The 25,482-nt window shown below is 36.9% G+C and overlaps 1 protein-coding gene across 2 annotated transcripts in view; it reads right to left on the bottom strand.

The window, feature by feature from the left end:
• LOC114653720 (pituitary adenylate cyclase-activating polypeptide type I receptor-like) overlaps window positions 1–23,729 on the bottom strand; it is a 231,841-nt gene extending 208,112 nt beyond the window's left edge. For both annotated transcript variants that reach the window (XM_028804188.2, XM_051929381.1), the window contains exon 1: window positions 23,259–23,729. The gene's annotated coding sequence lies outside the window, so the exon portion shown is untranslated. The remainder of the gene's footprint in view (window positions 1–23,258) is intronic.
• Between the last annotated feature and the right edge of the window lie 1,753 nt (window positions 23,730–25,482).

Genomic DNA, 25,482 nt, shown 5'->3' with positions numbered 1-25,482 from the left:
GTGAGGGTGATTCCAAAGCTTTCATCTTTGCTTACCTGCACAAATGAAAGGATGGCCAAACTCTGGCAAATGCCACATTTAACCAGTAACACAACATTTGGTCATTTATTTCATATGTTTATGGTTCTCTATGTGAAGAAAACTTGTAATATTTTTAAGAAATATACTTTTAAAAATTGTCTGTGTCCCCATGTTCTCAGTTAAAGAACTTAAAGCAACAGCTGCGATCCACCAAATTACTCACTTTCATAATTTTAACAACTTCAATCGTGTCACCTATTAATGACCATTTGCTTAAACTGTACAGATTTCTTCATAACTTCATAACAGTCCAGGAATCAGCCTACTGTAGTTGTTCTACCTTGGACTTTCCCTTGTGTTGCCATGTCTTTTTTGTGACATGGGAATAAAAACTGCACACAGTACTCCAGATAAGGCCTCACTAATGTTATCAAGCTTAAGCATAATTTCCCTTGACTTATATTTTACACATTACTCTGTATAACGCCCTACTAACCTTCTTAATGACTTCTGCACACTGTCAGGATGTCAGAAATGATGAGCCAGTGCAATTCCTTGGTTCTTCTCATAAGTTGTACTTTCAAATTTCAAACATCCCATTGTGTATTCAAAACTAACATTAATACTTCCCATGTGTAATACTTTACATTTACTTACATTAAATTTTATCTTCCACAAAACTACCCTCTCTTGAAGTCTGTCCGTGTAAATCGGCACCGATTTGAACAATTCATGATTATCTGTTGTCATAGCTAGTCTGATATCATTTGCAAATTTATCAAGTTTATTTTTTATATTCTTATTCAAATTGCTTATATATTAAAACAGCAGGATCCCAAGCACCGATTCCTGAGGGACACCACTTTTTAAAAAATCACTTAATTCAGAAATGGTTCCTCTCACCCTAACAACTTGTTCCCAGTGTTTAAGCCAGTTTCCCACATTATTTAAGCAACCTCTCATGTGATAAAATTATCAAAGTCTTTCTGAAAACCATGATACCACCATTATATTCAGCTAAGCATAAATCCAGTTAACTTGTTTTATTCCTGATCCCAGCATGTGCAATGCCATAACTTCTATTATTTAACGAGCATGATTCATATCAGTTTTGTAATACAAGACGCAAACCATACTGTCAAATCTAATCCAACCTAATTTTGTCCTTGGTGAGTGCACTTTCACTTTATTTCAAGTTTGGTTCTGACCTTGTACCCAATGATATTAGGATAGGCATGAGCTCCCTTTGACCATAAACTGTATAAATAGTTTTAAAAGTGGACACATAACATGCATGTTATATTACATAGTGTCGGTCTCTAGTATTGCACAGCTAATTTTTTTCTGCATGTTCAAGCAATCGTGAAAAGATTGATAAGGTGTCACACATGTGTGCATGGGAGGCAACTAAAGGGCCTGAATGAGAGTAATTCCATGTCAGAGCATGTGCACTAACTCTCTCTCTCACTTCTCTGCAGACCAGTTATGGGAAGCTCCGCCTGGCCCCAATGATGTCACTTCTGGTTCCGGCCTCAACAACGCCAGTTCCGGCTCCGCCCCCTACTGTTTACATCACTTCCAAACCTAGGACCGATGACATTGTTTCCGGTTCCAGCCCCACTGATGATGTCACTTCCTGTCCTAGCCCCAATAACACCACTTCCAGTTCCAGCCCCAATGATGAAGTCACTGCCTATTCTCCCCCTTAACCCCTTCACCGCCCTCTGCCGGATATATCCGGCACCGCTGTTTTAATGCTAACGCCATACTGCCGGAATTATCCGGCACATTTGCCTGTGGTTATATGAATGCCTGGCAAGTAGTATAACTGACGGTTTGGCGTGGGTATTATTACTACGTTGTATTTCGACAAGTCTGTGGTTGTTTTGGCCGGTCATGTGACGTGATTCGCATGTAACAGCTGTGAATATGGCGAAACGTAAACTGACTTCAAGTGAGGCTTTGCAGGCGATTTTGGACAGTTCTGATCATGATTGTACCAGTTCTGAAGAAGATTTTAGTGACAGTGATGAGCAGCAACGTGCGCTGCATGATATTGTGAATGAAGACGCATCGGATGACGGCGCTGAGTGGGTGTATCCCCAGCATCTTAGCTGGGCTGCTGCCCGAGGTGAACTACCTTTTCTGCATTCGTTTGAGGGAACGTGTGGCTTTATTGTTGATGTAAACAATTACACTGCTGAGCAGTTTTATGAGCTGTTTGTGTCACCTGATTTGATTAGACATTTTGTTCATCAGACAAATCTGTATGCAGCACAGTTTATTGAGAAAAATCCCAATTTACCTCCACATTCCCGTGTTCGTGCTTGGTTTGACACTGATGAAAACGAAATGAAAAAATTCATTGGGATTTTGATGTTGATGGGAATAATCAGAAAACCAGATATTGAGATGTACTGGTCTACAGATCCTATGTATGCAACACCTATTTTTGCAGCTGTCATGACACGTAACCGATTCTCTTTGCTGCTGAAATTCTTTCATTTGAATGACAACAGAAACGAGCCAGATAAGAAAGATCCAAACCGCGACCACTTGTTCAAGCTACGTCCTTTGATTGATCATTTATTTGAAGCATTTCAGTTGCCCTACATGCCAGGACCGTCAGTTGCAGTTGATGAAAGTTTATTGTCGTGGAAGGGCCGCTTACAGTTTCGACAGTATCTACCATTGAAAAGGGCACGGTTTGGTATCAAGATGTTTTGCTTAGCTGAGAATTCAGGTTACATTTATAGATTTCGTGTATACACTGGCAACTTGCACAACATTTAGTGGTCAATACTGCTTGAATAAATGTAAAAAATGTAAAAAAATGTAAAAAAGTAAAAAAACAAAAATTGTTCAGATTTCGCCTGGCTTGGGGAATATTTAGGGAGTTGGCGGTTAAAGGGTTAAAGCCGCCATCTTTGTGCCAGCAAATCAGTTCAGCTGTGGACTCCAGTCTCTACAAATCGGTACCTTAATTATCCTCTTGCAGCTAGGAATAATATACAGGTGGCTACCCCAAACCTTTTTTTGTGGCACTTTTGTCATGCTTATGACAACGGGTTGCATCATAGATTTGAAGCATCAAAGCTTTATGGAGGTGATGTTGTCCTTTTTTGCCACATCTGACTGTGACTTTTGGCATGCACTTGAGTAATTTGCTGCGAGATGTAAAGCAGCTGGGATGAGGATCAGCATCTCCAAGTCTCAGGTCATGGTTCTTCCATAGAAAAGAGTTGGATTGCTCTCTCCAGGTGCATGGGGAACAACTGGCCTTAGTGGAGGAGTTCTAGTATCTCAGGATCTTGTTCACGAGTGACGGAAAAAAAGAATGTGACATCAACAAGCAGATTGGAGTGGCTACAGCTGTTCTGTGGACACTCTACCAGTCTGTGGTGGTGAAGCAGGAGCTGATCCTAAAGACAAAATTCTTGATTTGCCAGTTGATCTACATCCCTGTCCTCACCTATGGTCATGAGCTTTGGGTAATGATAGAAAGAATGAAATTGTTAATACAAGAAGCAGAAATGAGGTGTCTCCACAGGGTGGCTAGGCTGACATTCTGTAATAGGATGAGAAACTCAGTAATTCAGGAGAACCTCAGAGAAGAGGCATGTCGTAAGTATGCCTATCTGACAGCTTCCCCTAGAGCTTTTCCAGGCACGTATCACTAGACATAGTGTCTGTGGCAGGCCCATAAAATACTGAAGGAATTATCTCTCAGCTGGTTTGGGGATACCTGGGAATTACCCAGGAAGAGCTAGAATTTGTAGCTGGAGACAGGGGCTGTTTAGGCAGACCTGCTTCCAATATGAAAGAAATCACAAACAATTAAAGCCCAGCCTTTCCCTTGCATTAACTGGTCAAACGTCATGTCTTCAATTCAAATGTGCAGCCCTATGTGAAGGGGCTATTTTCATTTTCTAGAGTTATTTATTTAACTGTATTTTAGAAAAAAAGCATGATTATGATTATGCAATTTGCTGATTATGAGCATACAACTGGGTGCCTTGACATGTGGATTATGTGACATGAGTAACATGATATTTTTTCATGGATGTTGTTGAAACTGTTTGCTGTTGTCCAGCATTGGTCACCTTTGGGTCCCATTCTATTAGAAATTTTGTTATGTCCTTTCTCTATTAAAACATTTCTCACACACAACCTCACACCAAATGGGGTAGGTAAAATATTTTAAATAATATACTTTTGGGATTAAGCATTCCTTTAATAAGAGTTTACATTGCTATACTTTGTTAATGTAAATCATTAAGAGTCACTCTATGTTTTTGTTTGTTTAAGCTGATTGTCATATTTATGTATATAAATGTTGTATACTTCTCACATTTGCTATATTTGCAATATACTTCCAGTACAAATGGCTTAAACCAAATTCTTATGCAGAGCTGCTGGGCTGACTCTTTTTGATACAGATGAATAGTTCAGCAAAGTGAGTGGAACCACTAATTCTCTGGGTCGAGGAGAGTTATCTAAGGTGATTTGGGCATTTAGTTAAAATATCTTCTGGGCTGCTCTCTTGTGAATTGTACCAGGCATAGTTCACTGGGGGAGAAACAGGGCAGACCCAGGACACACTATGCAGATTACATCTCTCAGATGCCGTGGAATTTTCCAGGATGTCCAGTTAAACAAAACTTCTAAGGATATGAATGCCCTGGTTTGTCCAGCTCAGCATGTTGCTACCAGGATAGGTGGAGTGAAGTACAGTAAATTATACTTAAAAATATCATACTGATCCAAACCTCAGTGAAGAGTATTCAAGAATAAATTTAATTTGTATAAACTACAGTGAAATGCATGCTGGATTTGATTTAATTCAGGAGACAAATGTGGCCAGTCTTAAGTCATTTCACTTTTTTCACAGTGAACTCCCTGGTTGTGTCATTTGTTTTTTGGGCCTTCTTCATGCTTCAAAAGAAGCATCAGTCATTAAGAGTGAAGGTCTTCTCTTATGCATACAGTAGGAATACAATCCATCTCTGTATACTTCTGAAGGCATTCTGCTTCTACAATCTTGAAAGATTTGTCAGCCATTTCTGGGGGTTGTCATTCTGCTGTAAGCTACCTTGCATCACCTTGACATTATTTTGGTAAAGGTTATTGTTGACTCATTTGTTCTTAACAGTTTCTTTCAGAACTGACTCATCTCTGTAATTTGTAACAACTTCAAATCTGGTATTTCTACTTTTGGTGCTAATGAGAGGTTTGCATCCTGCAAGTGCCCTCTGTAATTCTACAAACAAAGTCATCTACAAATAGTAGATAGTTTCTACTTTTGTCTATTTGGTTTAACCTGTGAGTTTAAATGAATGTAGAGGACGACTTTTACCTAGCTGTGAAGATGAGAGGAGCTAGTGACTATTTTTATATGTGTAACCCAGGTTAGGAGGTGTGCAACTGGAGGGCATACAGACATTTTTTAACAATCTAAGATGAATAAAGTCATCCTGTATTTGGTGAAAAGTAAAGGTGAAAATGGATTGATTACAAATATATGATATATCTCTGCACATGACAAACAAAGGTTACATTGAGGGCAAAAGCACTGGGAAGAAAATACATTTGAGAAAATAAATGTGAAATACAGAAAAATCAGGACATTGGAAAGTGATTGAACTTCAAGCAGTGAGTTGCTTTTAGGAATCTTACATAATGTACAATAAAGACATTTTAGTGTGTTATTACACAACAGTTCCCATTTCTGACTGTTTCCTTGTCACCCTAACTGGGATTAACTGGATACTGAAGATGGATGTATGGAATATATTTTCAGATATGTTTGCAATAGGTTATTACAGTTACAGAATTATCAATCCATTTTCTTATCCTGTAAAAAGTAAAATTTCTGTGAATAATTGTACCATACAATCCATTACTCATCTTTTTGCATTTCAGGGAATCTTAATATTTTTCTGCACATTTTTTCCAAATGTTTGAATTTCAATTTAATGTTTTCTACCATTGCTCCCAGATGTAACAATCCATTTGGCAAGGTTTTTTCTTTCATGACTAAATTTAAGTGAAACTAATACAATCTATTCAGGATAAAGTATACAAAATAAATAATTAATATACTATATAGTGTAAAACAAGTCGACCATTACCAGGCTAATGATTTTTATTTTATTTTTATGTGAACCATTTCTTTGTCTTTAAAAATTACTTATGTATAAATAAAATAGCTTTGTGGGTCAAGAAATCTATTGGTAATATTCTTTTGCTTCTATGTGTTTTCACTAGGATTAAATATGATGTCCTGTACATTCTCCCAAAGCATTATACTGTTTTTCCTATGAGCGCTGGCATTCTGGGATAATTTTTTTGACAGTTACTAAGCTGTTTTTAAGCTTGACAGCCAAGAGTGTGCAAAGCATGATGTCATTAACACAATAGCTGAAAGGTTATCATCTTACACTTTCTCATCATCCAAGATTGGGAATCTTGAATGAATAACCTTTAGTGTTTATCTTACTGTTAATTTCTGAGTTACTGGTTAGGATTCCTCCCCCTGACTACAAATTACGTCTCACATTTTTTTTGCCTCTGATTATATGTCTCTTTTTAGCTAATGACTTATCACTTTATTCTTTGAGCACAATTTGTGCAACAAACCCTCATCTTTGTTTATTTAAAATTAGTCTTTCCAATTATGACTCCGGCCTTATATATAAAGTCTACTTCAGATAAACTAAATAAACATCAAATAATATTGAAATGTCTGTTCATCTTTCAAAACCCAACTTTTCTTTGTTACAGTTCTGGACCTACTATACCCCTCTAATTATTGATATTTTGCAGTTTGTGTTTTATATTTACATATAAATCAGTAATACTGTCTAATATGGCTTTATGTCTTCAACCCAGTGCTTCAAGTAACAGTCCTGATGACCAGGATCCCGAATAGGTTTAAGCAGTTTGATAGTGGAGAGTTGGATGGATGTGTAGTTATTAGCATGATTTGTCATTCATTAAGAAGTTTAACATTTTAGAACCTTCCATGGTAAGACCTGCAAGGTAATACTTCACAAGGCAGTTAAAAATATTTGTATTTTTATTACAAGAGTTAAGAAATTAAAATGTTATATCTGGAGCAATATGATATTTCATGGATAAAAAAGTAATAAACATGAAGACATTCTGTAGGTTTGAGCCATTTCATGCTTGTAGAATAATTATGGAAGATATGGGAAAATATGAATGAATCACTATACACAGGTGCCACATTTTATTAATTTTAAGCGGGTCGATTGATATAATATCTAATTATATCAATTGTCATAACTCTTTGTTAAGTAATACAACATTGTGGGAAACCAACACTCATCCTGGAAACCACAGGTGGATGGTAGGAATCAACCCCGAACAGAATGGTAATTCATCACTTGACATCCATGAATCCATATATTTTGAGTTATAGTATCACCTAGCGATTTTTTTTTTTACTTCTTTTTCATCTATTCTGTTTTGCTTTGTTCATTCAATCATTCATTTTCTAAACTAGAGTATTTCAGAACAGTTTTATGGTGGATGGAGGTTATTGGTATTATCAGTCCGAAGGCAAGAACAAATTATGGATGGTGGCTAGTCGATCAATGGGCAAACTTATTCACACTCTTTTAAGTGGGCCCATTTAGAGTTGCCTAGCAATGTAATCTGTAAATCCTAGGGTTGTGGGAGGAAGCCTCATAGACATTCTAAAAAGCACACATACACCTGATGAGAATATTCAAACATGTCAGTGCTGTTATTTAAATGTATAACTCAATTACTATGACTGATTACATCTTGCCTGAAAAAGGGGCCTGAGTTGGCTCAAAAGCTTGCATATTGTAATCTTAGTTATCCAATAAATGGTGTCATTTTGCTTGACTGCTCATTATATCCATAATGGCTAACATGGTACAACACCCTACTACTACAAACTTATGACTCTAGAATTGTGAGGCAGAATTGCTAATCACTGAACCATTCTCCTCTTTTTTGATGTTGTAGTACTACAACATTCTAAGTATATTAACTTTAATAGAAACTTCAAATATAAAACAGTATTTATCTTACGGTAAAATTAAGCATAGTTACAGTACATAATCATAGCCTTCTTTTACTATTTACTAAATCCTCAAAACAGACTTTGCATTTAAACATTGCTTTATCTAATTTTTACAGTTATGAGGAACCCTTAGAATAATTTTGTAACTTGAGGAATAATGGAGGAACCAACCTTAAATGGACCACCATCTCATCTCTGGATCCATTCACTTCTTCAATTGTACTCATTCACACCTTACCAATTTACGACCTGCAATTAAACTAGCACACATCTTCTGAAGTAAAATCAGGACCCAAATGTGAACCTACAAAGATTAGTTTAAAAGGCATGAGAAGAATGAATGTGCAGTCTGGACAAGGGTCTGAAACAATTCTCCTCAAGTTGTGAAGCACTTAAAAAATATGAGTATTTTTTATGATTTTGATGCATGTTTCTCTTGGAATTGTTTTAAATAGCCATATTAATCATTTTGTTCTTGCCTGGTGGGGCTAATTCTGAGTATTATTTCCAGCTGGTGTCTTCCAGAAACAGGAATTCCAATAACTTTCATTAGACTGCTGGCTTTTTATACACCTGCTGAATGTGAACATAAACAGAATCATTCATTATTGTACTGTAGCACTCAAATATTGTTGTATGCATCTATCCATAATCACCCATAGTGCTGCATAATAGTTTTTCAACCACCTATGGTACAGTCACATTGGTGATGCCAAATGTCAATCTGAACATTATTATTTTCTTAAACTAAGGGCACAAAGACAGTACTTGCTCGGTCTGATCTTTAACATTGTTGTCACCATGAATGCGGTGTCTTGTAATTAGTAATTCTATCTATCATCCTGCAACTGAATGAAAACTGAATGAAAAAAGCCTGCTACAGTAATGTGCACATACTTCAGTATGAGAATACAGCTGACAGTCATAAGAAAAGTCATAATGTAGCCTGTGATTGACCTGTCACCTTCCATGATGATGTCTTGACTTGTATAGATTGCAAAATAGATTCTAACCCCATGTGACCCCATTTTAAAATAGGTTGGCTTGGAAAATTAATAAGTAATCTCACATTAAACCTTTTTTGTGGTATATAAGCAGCATAGAGTAGCTAGGTCATAATGAAAATATTAACCAAGAATTTTTCAATGAATCATAAAAATCCAAAAAGAATTGATTTTCAATACATTCTGTATACAATCATCAGACTTTCCTGAGCCAATAAAGAATGAGGGTTTGTCGCTCATTTGAAAAGTTTGAAGAGGTGCTTGGTTAATTTCAATTCATAGTTACATTTTACAGTATTGTTAATTCTGTTAAAACGCCAGCATTAGAACTCATATCCATCCATATCTTTCTTCCACATTACCACTACTCATACGCACATTACAACAACTCAACAGAACTAAAAGGGAGCTCTACACAGCCACTTTACATAACATAGGTTATGTTATATGTTTAGTGTAGACAAAAGGTGACACAGTGCATGTCAATGACACAAGAAAGAAGCAGACAAACTCACAGGACAATATCCACTAACCACAAATAGTAAAGTTACTCATTCTTTAATCTTTTCTCTACTTGATTACTGTATCTCATTGTATTCTGGGATCACTAAATCCCTGATATGCAGGTTGCAGCTGCTTCAGAATCGTGCTGCTCATTGTTTGGTTGGGGCAAAAAGGGTTTCCTCTGTATTTCCAATTTTAGTCCCTTTACACCGGCTGCCAGTTACCTTTAGAACTGATTTTAAAACTTAACCGCTGGTTTTTAAATCTTCACATTGGTATGCTCCCACCTATTTATATGAATTATAAATTATATGCCAGCCATCCATAGAGCTTAGATCTGCCGGTCAGTTGTCTCTTATGATCCCTCGTACTAAGTGCAAAACTAAGGGAGACAGGGCTTTGGCAGCTGCTGCTCCTTGTCTGTGGAATTCTTTACCATTTTACATGAAGAAGTCACCTTCAATTGAGCAGTTTCAAACTAGATTGAAGTCGCACTTCTATCCTCTAGCTTTCCGTGACCTTCAGTGATACAAAAGGTTCCTTCCTCTTAGTCATTTGTTTGTTTCAATTTACTGCTGGTTTAATTATGTTTTATTGTATTTTATTTTATTTTTTTATGTTTATTGTATGCCTTAATGTAAAGCACTTTGGCTACAGCATTAACGATGTTGGCGTAAATGTACTCTATAAATAAATTGACAGTGACATTAAAATTTTATATCTGAAACAAACAGCAATGTCAATTAGAGGATCACAACTACACTATATTTTTGATGTAAGAGAACATTCTGAAACCTATTTAGTTCAATTCAAGATTGCAGAGGACTAAAGCCTCTCTTGGCAGAACTGGGTGCAAGGTAGGAAATAACCCTTGGCAGGTACTATTCACACACACATTTATTCATACGCGGTCAGTCTGGCATCGCCAATGAACTTAACACTTCTGTAATTAGGTTGGACTTTTGATCTTGAAACAATTGTTTGGTGTGTCTGTTTTCATTTTGTAATAGGCTACTAGTATTCTTGTAGTGATAAAGCATGTATTAGGAAAAACTTTAAGGTTTAGAAAAAAAAAACATTTCACTGTAACTTTTTAGTTAATCTGTAAAAATATGACTACTTACCACATAACAGGTCAGAGACAATTAAAAGATCAACTTGGAGTCAGTAAACAGAAACACTGACCACAAGTTGAAGTCTACAAAGACAAAAGACACATTTTACCCTAGCCCATGGCCATGAGTAGATATGTGATTGGTACAAGGTTTAAAAACATAGCTTGTGCTTACCTAGGATTGGTTCAAGGGCACAAGACATGCACTTGAGAAAGAGAGCCGGCCCATAAACTACAACGTCTCATTGGTCCAAGGGTTTGCAGTAAGGAAGAATAAGATTGGCATAAATATAGTGATTACCAGCAGCTGTTTCTCCATCCATCAATTCCATCCAGAGATCACTTCAGATCAATAGCTTAGAAGTGCAACATAATACTGCAAGACCCTCTAAGCACAGTGGGTGTCTACACTTTTAGCAAAAAGTACTGCTATCCATCCAAGTTCTACTGTTATGAGTTGCCACATACAGTAAGCTTTGCTTCTGCTTTAGCCATAATAACTGTCATTTTAGAAAATGTTCTATATTGAGTGAATATGTGCTTGAACCCACTGCTTTTCTTACCTTGCACTCTTTCTAATTAAACCACCTGGGTGTTTTAACCATGGACCCAATCAAAACTTGTTCATCCTGACAGAGACCACAATTGGAGCTGTACATTGGATGTGTGATTTAACACAGCAAGTGTCAAAGGTTTGGAAATACTCAGGTTTACATAGAAAAGACCCAAGGTGATAATAGGGTCTCCATCGGATCCTTCGACAAAAAACAATGTCTTTAGATAAAAAAATTGTAGAAACTGGTAAAAAAAAATCATTCATACATCCACATGTCCATTTATTTTCTAACCAGCTATAGCCTGTTCAGGGTTGAGAGCAAGCTGGAACCTATCCTAGCAAACATACGGAGCAAGGCAGGCATGATCCCAGGAGCATTCATTGTTAAATAAAAATGGCCATTATTGGGCTTTACTCTAGTATGTGTGTCTTGATTATTGGCTACAACATTATTATTTATTTTGTTGCAAAAGTGTCAACAGTTACGTGCAGCTAAGCGCAATATCCTTATTATGTTCTCTTCTTCTTCTTCTTTTTCTGTTATTATTATTTTTATTATTATAATTATATCTGCGGTGGGTTGGCACCCTGTCCAGGGATTTGTTCCTGCCTTGCGCCCTGTGTTGGCTGGGATTGGCTCCAGCAGACCCCCGTGACCCTGTGTTAGGATATAGCGGGTTGGATGATGATGACTGACTGACTGATTATAATTATATTCTTTGTGGTGCAGCCTTATCATTAATATCAGAAATCTACAAAATTATATCATGATTTCCAGTTTAAGGCTCAAGGTGTTGTGAAGGCGTGACGAGATTCATTTTGAAAGTGAACTCTCACTTCTGGCTGGAAGTAAGTGTAGTGTAGAACACGTCATAAAAATTTCTCATGTTGGATAAATTTTTAACATAGTTTGAGTTTTAGTGCAATACCTTGAAGAAATTCTGAGATGCTTGATAAATACAGGCCCTAGTCATATTTGTTGAGTACCTACATATCTTAGATTTAGTTTGTTTGTGGATAAGTCCTTCTTCCCTCACTTTGTCTGCTGAATTTTGTGAATGTCTCAAACTTTAAAAGAAATAAGTGTCTTGACCTTGAAAGGTGACAAATTTTAGGGAGTAAATGATGAGCACTTTCTTCATCTACTGCCTTCTCCGTTTTGTTTTCTGACCTTCAGACATGACAGAAGAGGTGCAGTAACAGTGCCAAGAAGAAAAAAAACAATATACAATATTGTTTTTACACTATCAGATAAAAATAGCGCCACATTGATGATGAAGGTACAGTGAATTAAAATGCAGATGGCATTTGTAAACTACCCTGTGTCACGGAAGTGCGTCAGAGGACATCCTCACATGCTTAGAAGAGGTATGTAGTAACCTGATGAGACGAGAAGGGACCACTAACCTCATCTCCTTCTTTCCCCACAGTGTCAAGAAGTCGCCTGATGAAGGCATTCAGCAGCTGTCATAAAACCCAGGGCATTACCAAAGGAGGTGTTATTACGGACTTAAGCAAACCTGCTTGATGGGGCTCCACTAGCAGTGACTGCAATCCCGCAATTCTGTCTTTGTTGAATTCCCACACTCGGGACTTACGCCAAAGAGTGTTATTTTCTTTTTGTTTATTTCGTTTGTGCACAGACAATAAAAGGTGCACCCTGGTTGGTGCCCCAAAATTTCTGTTGCTGTCTGGAGGCCTGTCATTCCTGCACCCAGCCACACCTGAGTTCTGCTTACATTTCGGTTAACCATATCTGTGGTATTTTTTACACCTGTATCCTTTTCAGAGGACAATGACTGCTCCTCTTAGGTTTATTTTAAAACTAGCCGGCCCCCGCGGCTCCACTAATGTAGTAGTGAAACAGGACAGTGAGGAGGGCCCTGCCCAGCTTCCCACTTCTGACGTCACGCTTCCCCCTTCCCTTGGCCTTCAGCCTCTGTCTCGGATTAGCATGAATATATCACTCTTGCAAGCGAACTATGATTCTTAGTGCTATGCGAGAAGTTGCAAAATCAACCGGAATGTTCAAACAAATTAAGCCCCACCCCTCTCCCCGCTGTGTGTCTCTTGAATTCAAGCAAATAAACCAGAGAACTATGATACATAGAGCAATGACAGCAGTCGCAAAATCACCTGGAATGTTCATGCAAATTCTAGAAAAAAACCCGATCTAAATCCGTTCTCTCGTGAAAAGCGGACAGACATACAGACAAACAGACTGAGAGAAGTTGGATTATATATATATATAGAGATGACAGATCACAGAGAGACTAGGTACAGTGACAATTAAGTTACCTGCTCAAAATACCAAAGTGGCTATTTCAGGTTTTTTTTTTATGCAATCTTGTGTTTTTTCTGGCTTCTCTGGCCATTGGACCTTACTTTTATTCTATGTTATATAGTATTGCCTAATTTTATTTTCTTATTATATTTTATATAATTTATTTTTTCTCTTTCTTCATCCTGTAAAGCACTTTGAGCTACATCATTTGTATGAAAATGTGCTATATAAATAAATGTTGTTGTTTATAATCAAATGGCTGCTTAAAAGCTAAGCATTTTGAAAAGAATATCAGAACATAATCTTAATAAATTAATTGGGAAAAAGTCAATTTGTTCTTATAATTAAATAAAAAACACACATTTTTTGGAATGAGTGTACCCTGTGAGACTGACTGGTGCCCTCCATGGGGTTGATTCCAGCCTTGTACTCAGTGCTGACTGTGCTGGAGAATGAGTGAATAAATGAATGTTAAGTAAAACAATTGACAGTCTGATAGGGTGTTTCTGTATTTACAGTATATTATAAATGTATGAAAAAATGACAAATTCAGTTAAAGTATGATTCCTGGTATATGCAGCACCTAATATCTAATTAAAATTGGCAAAACTCAGCAGATACAACAGCCTGCAGGAATGAAGACCAATGAAATACTGTAAGAAAAGATTCTGTAATTTCAACTGCTACAGTATGCTAAACAGAAGTGCCGCTCCATCATGGCATCTCAACAAAATGAATAAGCAACATCACTTGCAATCTGGGATATGCTAAGCATGCCAGCTGCTATTTCCAATAAAAATTAACATTGAAGTGTTGTCCTCAGTCCCTTTGTAGTAGCCGGCTAGTAAATTTTCACTATTGTGTGACGCAGGGTGAAACATTGAAATAGTTAAGCCAAGAGCACGTTTTTATAAAGCACATGGTAATAATAAATCTCCATGCTACTATTCTAAGAAAACAGGAGAAGATGCATAATTACCCAAAGATCAAGACTTATATGGATGCCGCTAACAGCAAAGTCAACTCATGATCAATTAATTGCTACATTTCAAATCCTTACATTATCTCTTCTCCATACATCTATTATGAAAGGGTCAGGGTTAATGGAATTTCCACATTCTGTCATAAGGATCAACTTAAGTTAACAGTATCTGGGTGCTGATATTACTTACTTGTTATTTAAATCTTGGGGTCCTAAATATTTTTGAGGTAGACTCCATTCAAAAATGTGATTGCTAAAATGGTTAAACAATTTCTTATTTTCATCTGGTAACGGATAGCAATTGGGGACATAGGGTTGAACTGTGATGTCAAAGGTATTGCATAGAGAATGAATGTAACTTTATAGCTATAATATGTGTTTCTCAACAGGTAATCCACCTGAAACTAAGCATGTTGGGGCCTTGCCAGTACTTGGATGGAAGACCATCTAGGAAAAGCTTGGGTTGCTGTTTCAAAAAGGTGTTGGTGAATCTATCAGGGACACTTCCCCTAGTGTCTGTGTGTGCATCGCAATGCCCCAATGCAATTATGGGGACGCAGTCCTTCAAATGAGATGTAAAACTGATGTCCTGACTCTCTTCTGTGGTCATAAAACACCCCTGGGCATCGTTCAAAAAGAACAGGACATACCCCATTGTCCTACCTAAATTGCCCACGATGGCCTGGTCATTCTGAACCATAATCATCCCTTGCCTCTAATTGGCTAACTATCCCTCTCACCCCTTCACCATCTAATAGTTAATGTGCGGTGAGCGTATTGGCTTCCAACAATGGGTGCCGTTGCATCATCCAGATGAATGCTACACATTGGTGGTGGCTGAAGTTGTTTCCCAGTGCCTATATAAAGCGCACTGAGTAGGTTAGAAAAGTGCTACACAAATGTAATTAACTAAATAATTCATTATTTCAGATGGGATACAGCTTTATTCTACTGCATTAACATATATGAAGCCTGCACTGCTGTTTGTTCTTATCTCAGATCTCAGGATCTTAGACAAACAATGCAGTGTATGTGCTGTCATTAATCAAAAATGGTTGCTTGTCTGATTCTCACACTATGACTGGCTCTTGGCAACTCCACCAAGGAATTTCTGTGACTAATATCTCCACTGCAGGCACAATGTGTTGATACATACATCATGACTACAACTATTGACAGTAAACTGTATGGACAGAATGGTAGTCTTTCTATTTTTGGGGGTCGCAGTTGCTACAATCAGATATTCTCCTGGGCGGTCAACATGAGGCTTTACATGAAAGCTCAAAAAATATGAAATTCTAATACTAGAGACTCATGTGTGTTAGCATCTACTTGCACTGAGGCATGATGGGACTAACACTAAATGTTTCTGATAACATATTCACCCATTTACTGTACCATCTTCATTGGCCTTGAGTTTAAAAAGCTATTTTCTTAATGGATTCTTACATTGATAAAAAACACTTAAATACAGCAATTAAGTACTGTGCATTGCTGCAAAAAACTGGTCCCTATAAACCACATTTTACTGCTTATGATAGATTAATTTGCACACTGAAGTTGAAATAACTCTTAATTTTTTTTTCCTAACTGTAATTGGCATCAGCTTACAGGGTTAGATTGTTGTCTTGAACCAAGATGTCCTCCAACCTTATAGCCTTCAACCTTAGCAACCTTAAACTGGATTAAGTGGTAGGAAGGACGGATGAATGAATGTTTTTTTAAGAATATAGCACAACGTGTATATTTTACATCTCTTTCAAACTCCATTGACTTAAAGACAATAGGTTACCACTATACGTATTAGCATTATCATTAGCATGAGCAAACCCTACTACATTCATATTACCTTGAGTTCGGCAAAAACACAGAAATGTTATCAAAATGCACTGAAGTCAACAGAGAAGAAATTGAACTAGTTTTAAGTGGACCATAGTGGTGCAATGGTCCTTTAAGTGTTCCAGCGGGATAGGAAAGCATCTTCCAACTATGCTGGACCAATTATTGTGACCTGGGTTATGAGACAGCAGTGCTAACCACTGCTCCACTGTGCCTCCCTGAAATACCATACTCTGAGTCCTTTATTTCTCTTTGCATCTCCTGAGCTCCTATCACTACAACTAACTAATACACTCAAAGCCTGTGATACAGGGGATCAGAGTCATATGCCCGGGGAACTGTCCTTGTTGCTACCCGATCTGTGCTATATACTAAGGTTCATATCATGCTTAATCAAGCAGAAAAGACACACTGTATAACGAATCTATGAAGAACAATGAATATTTTTATAATATTCTTGTTATGGTCAGCAAATGTATCCCTCAAAAGAAAATACTATTAACTTTTTTTTAATGCATATCAGGTAGTGACATCATGAATGTGTGTCTACACCATAAAGTATTCATACGTTCACGAAGCAGTTCGGCCAGTACCATAAAGTGTGAGGTGGAGTGCACTTTCAGTATGCATGGGTGACAGTTATGTGTATGTGTAATGCAGCTCAAGCAGGTAGTCCAGATTGTCTACATCTGACATGGCTGCTACAGCTTTGTAATGTCATGCTGGCCTTGCAAAGCTTCACAGGGCACTGGGAAAAAAAGTTTGACTAATTTTGCTAAACAAATATAGACGTCACCAGGAAAACCTGTTGTTTAGTAGTTGTCTGCATTTCAAAAGAGCAACCACAAGTTGATAACAATGAATTACACCACATTTTGTGCATCCAAAAACGTAGCAACGTGTCCACTGAATCCAAACACTTACCAACATGTCCACAGATAGACGTCAGACCGTACTGTGTCTACAACTGATTTAATGAGACATAAATAGACAGAACTACAAATAAACATTATAAAAATGAACAATATAGTACGTCAGCTTTAGTTCTTGGAATTTGAGGCTGGGGTTATACAGGCTCCTCTGAGTTTCCGAGTAGGAAAACCAACTTGTGGGTGTGTTGCAATTGAAACTTCCTACTTGGAACTCAGAAATTCTGACTTCCCACTTCAAGTGGAATGCAACATAAGCTAGCACTGTGGTAAATATTCTGGGAAAAATTTAACAAAAAAGGTCATCGGTGAACTCAGCAAATCTTTTGCAAAAAATGCTTTTGCAAATTTTGCCAATCATCACCAGTTATCACCTGTTTACCAACCAGATATCTATATTTATCTTTACACGTAATGCCATTGTGTCCAGCAGCAACAAAATACTCAATAGGCAAAACTGAATAATACCATGCCAAACACTATTACTTGTGCTTGTGCTGTTCAGGATCGTGTGTCTGTGTACATATAGCAAATATATAATTCTTGAATTAGTAAAGTGCTTTCTTTCATCATTTGATCTTCATATTCTAGTCATTTTATAAAAGAAAAAATACAGTACTACTGAAAGTTTGCAGATATTATTCTGATAACCTTGTACTTCTCCATAAATTATAATATTTCGATATTTTATATATTAAATTACATTTTTAAAGTTACACACACTGCCAAGATTAACTAATTATCTTGTGGATGCAGTATGAGGTTCCACCATTGACTCCCTGCTTACCTGTGAACATAAGACCTCACTGTGAGAATAGATATGATCCACTGTAGTCCACAGAAATAATAAAAACACTTTTAGCCTGAAATATTATGAATTGATTCTGTATGTGTCTATTATTACAATTAATTATTTCACTTATCTCACAATACCTGTCAAGTTAGTATTTTTCATTTTTACATTATATACCAAAACCAGAGTTTATGAGCAACATGTCAGCTAACTATTTATATTCTACTGAACTGTTCAATCTGGACATGTATTAAAGAGGATAGAAAGCCAATGCAAGAAAATGAGGGTGCAGATACAGCACAATGGAAATCTTTTAAAAAGACATATTGATTCTGTAGTATTTCAAAGATTAGCTAATTACTGCTGTTGCCAATGTACCATTATTATATTTATTAAAAATAAGACTTAATTAATTCTGCATTGTTGTCATGAACATGTCACAAAGGACAGTAAATAACATGAGACAAAACATTAAGAACTAAAAAACTGAAATAATCTTGAAGTTCTGTAATGTAAAAATATGCTATTAAAAATCAGACTGCAATATAACTTTCTCTGTATCATTTAATCCAAAGCAGGGTTATGGCATCCAATTCAAACAGCACTGGGCACAAGGCAGGAACTTCACAAGGAGACGGCACCGACACCTACACACACACAGGGCCAATTTGGAATTGGCAGTTATGCCAGCATGCAAGTCTTTCAGGGCTATGGAAGGAAAACCTTAGTACCCGCATAAACACAGAGAATGTCCAGAGTCCATCCAGAAAGCACACAGATGTGGTATTTCAATGCAGAATGCTGGATCCATGGAGCTCCAGAACCAACTACTGTGCTACCATGGAGGCAATTGAAAAGTACAATTAAGATAATTGTATTTTTTATAAATAAACACATACACTGAAAAAGCATGATACTGCTTACACACTTATTAATAATAAAATACAGACACTTTTTAAATGTGTCACCTATCGAACTCTCTATGTGAAATGTTTCTGTTTTTATAATTGCATAATTTTCCCATTTTGTGCTTATTCAATGCAAACTTTTAACATCTTGACTATTACAATGATAGCGTTATAAGATCTTTCTTTTATTTAATTAAAAAAATATAAACAGTACATAATCATTTTGCTTAAATCAATATGCAGTTGCCATGTCCTCAAACTTCTGTGTATGTCATTAAAGTCTATTGCTTGTAGCCTGTAGTTGTTATAAACATTGACTCCTTGGCTGACATAACCAAATCAATAATTGCAATCTGAGTGGCTCTTTGCAGGTTAATGACATGTGATTGTCACGATTAGGGACATCACATTACAAATGCAAGTGTTTAGATTTATTTTTTCTGCAAGACATTTTTGAGTTCAGGGCTCACCTTGTTGTGTAACATTATATGTTACTAGCCTGAAAGGAAAATGCTCTTTGTGGGGAAGCAATTAATTGTAAATAAAAAAGAAATCTTGTTAACAATCTAGTTTTATATGCTGGTTGGGTCATACTGCATTTACAATCAATTTCAGCTTATTAAATCTGCACAGAAATAAGTAACTGCTTTAATGTAACAAAATTAAGCAAAAACAGCAACACTCAAATCAGTAAGTACGTAAAGGTACTTTAAATTAATCTAATGCAAATAGTGGCAAAAAAAAATTTAAACACACACTTTATTTTCTGCTCAAAATAAATCTTAACAGGCAGTTGAAGCCACAAGGATCATGTATTGGGTGAGAAATAGGAAAAGAAGTGAAGCTTACTATAAGGTGAACTATTGATTTACATTTTATTTGCAAATAGCACTGTCAAAGGAGTTTTTGGCATCATGTTAGCAATGGCAACAAATAGATTTGTTTAATGTCTTTAAAATTCACTAACCATGCTGTACAGTATAGCTGTAACTGCAACTAGAAAGTTTTGGTTAATTAAAATTTTAAAATTCTGCTTCACATAATACATCCATCTATCCATCCACCCATTATCCAACCCGCTATGTCCTAACTACAGGGTCATGGGGGTCTGCTGGAGCCAATCCCAGCCAACACAGGGCTCAAGGCAGGAAACAAACCCCGGGCAGGGTGCCAGCCCACCACAGGACACACACCAAGCACACACTAGGGACAATTTAGAATCGCCAATGCCCCTAACCTGCATGTCTTTGGACTGTGGGAGGAAACCGGAGCACCCGGAGGAAACCCAAGCAGACACGCAGGGAGGACCCGGGAAGCGAACCCAGGTCTCCTAACTGTGAGGCAGTAGCACTACCACTGCGCCACCGTGCCACCCTCCCCATCTATCCATGATTATTCAAAAATAAACACTTTACACGTGTGTGTGTTTGTAAAAACTACTTTAAGTTTACTTAGCAAACTGGAGAGAATAGTAAAGCTGCATCCTGCTTCAGCACAGACACTGAAGTACATGTTAAGGCACAAACATACAACATCTGCATTACACAATAATTGGCAAGCTTTTGCATGGAGGAGTACTTGATTTAATAAGCATGTGAAAGTGAGATTTAACTGAATTAGTAAGAAATCTCAAGCCCATGCAGAGAATATCCTCAAGGTCATGAATAACATTTTTGGTAGCTTTAATAATAAAATTCAAGTATGTGGCTCTTCCTCTTTGATAGTAATTTGATAAATCACACACATAAACACATACATGCACTTGAAACCTTAAAAAGAATAACACTCTCAAACCCCTTACGCTCAAATCAGAACTGAGAGCTGTTTTCATTTTTCATATTAAACACATTGATTCGCTCTCAGAGGTGTAAGTCATATTATATGTTACATGAATATTATCTATTATATGTCTATCTATTTATTTATATATATATATAAATGTGTGTGTGTGTGTGTGTGCATTATAGGACATATGAATACATTGTTCCAGACACTGGTATGCTTCTCTATGTATACATGTATGTATAATTACTTTTATTTTGTGTAACCAACTAACAATTTTCACTTAGGTATAAAAATGCATTTATGACTACTGTACATACCATATAAATTTCACAGCAATAACCATACACACAAACAGCTTCTATATTTGCTTATCACTTTTAACAATAATATTACAATATTCAGAGTAGCTTAATGAGCATTCTAAAATAAAACCAGATATGGAATATATAACAACATCTTCACCTACACGAGTTTACATATTGTACATTTTTCGTGAAGAAACTACAACTGGTGATTCAAATTTACAAATAAAATAATCAGTGTATGCATACTGTTTATATATTATTCATGATAAATGGTTTTAACTGTTTATGCACTTGCCTAATACAATACTAAAGGCCACAAGGATAATTATTTGCTGCATATTTCTCAAGAACAAAAACAATATAAATTGCAATTTAATCGTACGGTACCACTGAAAAGATTAAAGTTAGCTAAAAATATTATGTTAAAAAGAAGAGTGGTGATAGGATTTTAGCTGTTGGTAAGAAATTTATTGAAGGTATAAAAATGCATCATAGGTGCTAAGGTGTCACTATTGACATGGGCTTTTTTATGTATTTCAGACGGGTATACCACATACTCTATTTTATATTTTCTCTTTTTTGGTTGGGATAGTTTTACTTGCGTATACACATGCCACCAATATAAAATTGTTTTAGCACTTAGACTCCTATTTATTTGCCACACACACACACCGCAGAGATTGTGGTTTTTAAGTAATATCCCTTATAAATACACTCTTCTAGCCACTGATGTGTGCTTCTCTCTCACCTTATACACTATAAAATCCAACCTCCGACTGAGTTTAATGTTATTTCCTTTAAAGGACTAACAAGGGAATTCGTTGTCTGGATAATACGAATGCAGTAGTGTCCTAATTAATGCAAGGAGTAAGCCCGAGGTTTTCGCAGTCTCGTGCATTAAGGCTTGCGCCATTGATTCTTATTACAGCTGTCAAGCCTCTTAGAAGGAGTCAATACTGCAGCTCTGTGCTGTGGACAGAATGTTTCGCTGCTCTCCTTGCGACGTTGCTTATGTGTAGTCGCTGCATTTATAACAATAACCGTGTTTTGTGGTATGCGTGTTTAGAAAATTGACCAATGAATGGATACCTGGTGTATAATTATTATTTGTGCTATTGTTATTCAACATAAGTTATTGAGCCAATATATGAAAAAGACTCTAAATCTTTTGCTATGTATACATAACAATAGGAGGAGATGCAATACAATACAACGCATTTACAGATCTTTGAAATGCATATAGAATACAGTTGTAAAATACACAGCTGTCTAAAGCAGCATCCGATTGCAGTCGGGTGGAACTGGGACTGCTTGTGCAGAGGAGTGGTGGCATCTGTGTATGTGACCTTAGCAGGTACGAGGGGCGTAAAATACACACAACCCCCATTAAGCTATAACATGTGTTGCTGGCACTTTTGATGTGTGAGAGCCGCGTTACTTTTAAGACTCCTGTTATGCAACAGCCGTCTGAAATTGTCAAAGCCACTGTGTTGGAAAATGCCACAACGCAACGCAAAGTGTGATGAGCACAAATGTGAAATGATGTGCAAAAAGCGGACATTTGGTCATCCATGGGTCAGTTTGGGGCAAATAACGAAGCTGCCACACCTAAAATGCTTCCATGTTGCAATGAACGGTAAATACATTTAAAGTAAAACACGGACATCGTGTAAGCTCTCTGTTAACAGTAGGAATCTGACGCTTCCGACTGCTGAACAGACGCATCCCATATGAGGATGCTTCCCGACAGGTCACCTTAACTTTAATACAAAAATACATTTTAATAGAACATGTTGCTATAAAAGGTACCGGACACAGAAATACGTCCCGACACACACACACACACATCTTCGGTATCGCTTTATTTACAGTGGCACATAATGGTATTTAAACGCGCCGCGTTTTCCTCGGATTTCCCAGAACGATGCCGTTCACCCCTCACACTGAGTCCTCTAGCTTTATGTCAACTTGCAAACAAAAGGACCACATAATATGCAGAAATCAGCAGGCATGTCATTCATCGTCCTGTATTTATACATGTATTTATTTAGGAAAAGTAGAATCGGTGTTGTATTCGTGATAGCGTGTCACTAAAACCATTCATTTTAAATGATAAGTCGCACTATACATACTTTGCAGCAATAGGTAAATACTCACATGTAAACAGTTCCCCGTCCTAGAAGATGTTTAGTGTATGCGATATTCAACACACTGCAGCTCTATGTGCAGCGGTGCTGCTTGAAAAAGTCTCAGCTCGTACGTGCTTTCTGAAGGGGGGTAAAAAAAAAAAAAAAACACTGACACACTGAAGATAAAAGTCCGGCTTAAATGCTTCCTAAGAGTTTCTTTCGGAAAATTCCGGGAAACTGAATAGAAAAAAACAATCGCATTATTTTTAAGACTAGGACGGTTAGAGGCAGAGCGGAGATGAGAGAGCGAGCGAGACGGAGAGAGCGAGAGAGAGCGAGAGAGATTCAATCTTTACCATTGCAGCAGAAATCTTTCATGGGATGACGTCTGCTGAGACCTCCCCGCTCCAAGTTCAGTACATTCACACACAATGAGGAGCTCTTAACTCAGATGCGTCTGGAAATGACAGATGTGTACGGAGCACACGACGAGAAGGTACATAATGTGAGTATGAGTACCAAAGATGGGTTCCACAAACACTCATACATACGTGCTGTGTCTCAATGGCGTAAACAAATGTATTTGTTATCATTGTTAGTAGTAGCGGTATTGCTGGTATTAACAATAGTACTTAATATAATAATATCTGCATTTCAATATAGGAGATCAAGTAGATTTCATATGATAGCAGCAGTACATTTTAAAGGAAAAAAATATCCTATGATGTGTCTTGAGCTTAATCAATAACTAATAAGTTTGCTATAAGCATATTTAGTTGGTCTGCTTGCCTCATAAAGAGGGTGCAGCTATATATACAGTAGTTGTCCACACTAGGTTCTTCAATGCACCATTAAAATATATGTTATCATTGCCCAGAGAAAAAGTGCTTGGTCAATATCATACTGTATTTAAAAAAAAAATAATAATGTATTGTTCTTTCCACTGTCCAAGCTTGTCTTTGCAGCTAGTACAGCTAAGACAGATACTAACTTCTCACAGAGCCAAACTAAATGAGCACTTCAGAAAATACATATATGGATAGATGAATTTTCATAAGGTAAAAATAATTCAATAATATATTTATAATACATGCCCTATACTCAAATATCTTTTATCATTTCATAATGTGCATTTTTGTTCAGTTAATGTTCTTTAAATTGCCAAAAGAACAGGTCAGAGAGACCCAGAGCTCCTACCCAAGTATATAAAACAAGAGACAGACTGAGTAAATTGTCAAATCGTTATGGATTGGCGTGGTTCTTTAGAATATGGTGCAAATTTCTGAGAAACTTTAGGCTATTTTTTCTTCAGGAATATTGGTCTCTGAAAGGCACAGAGTTTCATACAGTATATGACCCTAAGTCCCTGAAGTGGATACGTGGGGTAGAAAATTGATAGAATTAAACTATACCTGAATTACATTGTATGTACAGTGGATATCAAAAGACTTTGCATCATTATTTAAACTTCAGCTTTAGTTTATGTAAAAGCTGAAACCAAGGCAAACCATGTCAGATGCCTTTCAGATTTAAGATCTTATAACTTCTTAATTTATTAACATATTTAAAGTACATGCCCTAAACTCATTGTCCTTATTTTATGATGTAAAGTTTAATTCTGCTATTGTTATTTGTCAAAATAATAGGAGAGAGGGGTCTAGAACTTCTAGCTAAGTACATAAAACAAAAGAATGACTTAGAAACTTTGACAAATTTTGCCTAATTCTTTTGAATTTTGAACAAACATCTGAGTGACCTTAGGTCATTTTATGTTTAGGAATATTGGTCTCTGTAAGCAGGAACCGTGCCACTGTTAAGTCCAATTCGTAGTGATCATAATGAGTGGGGGAACGGGGGTTGGGGGACAATGCTGCACATCCGCTACCAAACAGTCTGTTGCTGCTCTAATAAGCTTGGCCTAGGGTGCAAAATAACCTAGCACAGGCACTGGCTGTAAGGCACAGGATTGACCCTGAACTGAATACATAAGGTAGAAAATGGACAGAATTATAATTCACTCACTGATTATTAAGAACATTGTACCAATACTGAGTAGGGTTTCTTTTTCCTCTCACAACAGCCTCAGATCTTTGAGGCATGGATTCCACAAGATGTTAGAAATTTTCTTTTGAGATTCTGGTCCATGTTTAACATGTTTGCATCACACAATTTCTGCAGATTTGTGCACGTTGTGCATATGTCAGCTCTCCCGTTCTGCCACATCCCAAAGTTCAAAAAGTTCTGGAAGTAGG

Source organism: Erpetoichthys calabaricus, chromosome 6, assembly GCF_900747795.2.
Source record: "Erpetoichthys calabaricus chromosome 6, fErpCal1.3, whole genome shotgun sequence".
NCBI lineage: Eukaryota > Metazoa > Chordata > Cladistia > Polypteriformes > Polypteridae > Erpetoichthys > Erpetoichthys calabaricus.
Note: the sequence above shows the minus strand (reverse complement) of the source record. Positions and strands in the feature narration are given on the sequence as shown.